Source organism: Alosa sapidissima, chromosome 12, assembly GCF_018492685.1.
Source record: "Alosa sapidissima isolate fAloSap1 chromosome 12, fAloSap1.pri, whole genome shotgun sequence".
NCBI lineage: Eukaryota > Metazoa > Chordata > Actinopteri > Clupeiformes > Clupeidae > Alosa > Alosa sapidissima.
This window is the reverse complement of record NC_055968.1, coordinates 35,498,466-35,500,965: the sequence shown is the minus strand read 5'-3', so window position 1 is coordinate 35,500,965 and position 2,500 is coordinate 35,498,466. Positions and strand designations below refer to the sequence as shown.

Sequence of the window (2,500 nt, the reverse complement as noted above, 5' to 3'; positions counted from 1 at the left end):
CCTAGTGTATAACACATGCTAGTGCCCAGCCCTAGCGTATAACACATGCTAATGCCCAGCCCTAGTGTATAACACATGCTAATGCCCAGCCCTAGTGTATAACACATGCTAGTGCCCAGCCCTAGCGTATAACACATGCTAATGCCCAGCCCTAGTGTATAACACATGCTAATGCCCAGCCCTAGTGTATAACACATGCTAGTGCCCAGCCCTAGCGTATAACACATGCTAGTGCCCAGCCCTAGTGTATAACATGCTAGTGCCCAGCCCTAGTGTATAACACATGCTAGTTCATGCTAGTGCCCAGCCCTAGTGTATAACATGCTAATGCCCAGCCCTAGCGTATAACACATGCTAATGCCCAGCCCTAGCGTATAACATGCTAGTGCCCAGCCCTAGCGTATAACACATGCTAGTGCCCAGCCCTAGTGTATAACATGCTAATGCCCAGCCCTAGCGTATAACACATGCTAGTGCCCAGCCCTAGCGTATAACATGCTAGTTCATGCTAATGCCCAGCCCTAGTGTATAACATGCTAATGCCCAGCCCTAGCGTACAACACATGCTAATGCCCAGCCCTAGCGTATAACATGCTAGTGCCCAGCCCTAGTGTATAACACATGCTAATGCCCAGCCCTAGTGTATAACACATGCTAATGCCCAGCCCTAGTGTATAACATGCTAGTGCCCAGCCCTAGTGTATAACACATGCTAGTTCATGCTAATGCCCAGCCCTAGTGTATAACATGCTAGTGCCCAGCCCTAGTGTATAACACATGCTAATGCCCAGCCCTAGTGTATAACATGCTAGTGCATGCTAATGCCCAGCCCTAGTGTATAACATGCTAGTGCCCAGCCCTAGCGTATAACACATGCTAGTGCAATAGTGTCCTCTATTTGCTTTCGTTCCCAGTGTGTTATCTTCCCCTTTCATCAGATGTCATCACCCAGACTACCCCCTCAGTCCAACACCATCCCTCCCATCCTGCCCTGCCCTCTCAGACAGGGCAGCAAATGGGCCTTGGCGCACATTGTGGATTTCTTTGCACTTGTTGACATTCAGATGTAGTGTCCCTTTCCTAATGGTCAACATTGTATCATGAATGATCATTTACTATTTTATCAACAGTCTGAGTGATCATTAGCACAGGTCACAATTCTGAAAAGCGCAAAATATTGCTCCTCTTGCTGTGGAGACACTGCAGAAGTCAGTGTGATTAGTGTTCGGACTGCAGGGTTATGCTGTTATATTGTTTATGTTGTTTATGTTTTCTAAAGGCGCCTCTGTGTTATTCTCCTGGTATGATGGAGAGAGCGAACGCTCAACAGCCTTGAATGTGTCATGAAAAGGAGAACTGTACTGAGTAGAGCGGAACACCTTTCTATCTCCGGTTGTGTGTGTGTGTGTGTGTGTGTGTGTTGCCACTAAAAAGGTCACTAATGCAGTATAGAGAGGGATCCTCCCACATGAAACCTCAGGGTTAGAGATCCTTCCACCCACACACACACACACACATATACATATAGTACTTACTTAGACACACACACACACACATATAAAGTATATACAATCTCTCTTTTCATCTGTGTGTATGTCTATCTACCCCTTTCATCTCTCTCTTTCTCTCTCTCCCCCTCTCTCTCTTTCTCTCTTTCTCTCTCCATCTGTCTACCAATCAGGGGTATTCAATTGCTGTTCTATACAGTCAGCACACAATCAGGCTGATGAATAGAAATGTTCTCTAAATGTTCTCTAAATGCTCCTCTCCGCCTTCCTCTCCGTGTCGCCCTGTTCTCTCTCTTTCTTTCTGTCTGTATTTCTCCATCTCTTTCTGTCTGTTGTTCATGCTGTTTCTGTCTGTACTTCAGTCTGTTCTCTCTCTGTTTCTGCCCATATTTCTGTCTGTACTGCAGTCTCTTTCTCTTCTCTCTCTCTCTTTCTCTCCGTATTTCTGTCCGTCTCTTTCCTGTCTGTGTTTCTGTCCGTCTCTTTCCTGTCTGTGTTTCTGTCCGTGTTTTTCCTGTCTGTGTTTCTGTCCGTCTCTTTCCTGTCTGTGTTTCTGTCCGTCTCTTTCCTGTCTGTGTTTCTGTCTGTGTTTTTCTTGTCTGTGTTTCTGTCCGTCTCTTTCCTGTCTGTGTTTCTGTCCGTCTCTTTCCTGTCTGTGTTTTTCTTGTCTGTCCTCTGTCCTTGGGAGTCTCATTCATATTCTGCTGTTATTATGTGTGTTTGGGGGAGGGCGCTCTGTGTGTGTGTGTGTGTGTGTGTGTGTGTGTGTGTGTGTGTGTGTGTGAGTGTGTGTGTGTTGAGGAGGTGCCACAGCAACAGATCGGTGTTGTATTGCAGTGTGATTGCTGCTATCAGAGAGAACTGAGCTCTGAGGGCCTGGGGGGGGGTTTGGTTGAGGGGGGAGCTGAGTATTGTCTGTGGCGGCCATGACAGAAGCACTGTGGAGGCCTCTGGAGGGTGGGGGTGGAGGGTGGAGATCAAACCAAATAGAG

At 47.1% G+C, this 2,500-nt stretch overlaps 1 protein-coding gene across 2 annotated transcripts in view; it reads left to right on the top strand.

Annotated features, from left to right (window-relative positions):
- xpr1a (xenotropic and polytropic retrovirus receptor 1a) overlaps positions 1 to 2,500 on the top strand; it is a 106,402-nt gene that overhangs the window by 69,402 nt on the left and 34,500 nt on the right. The gene's annotated exons all lie outside the window — the stretch shown is intronic.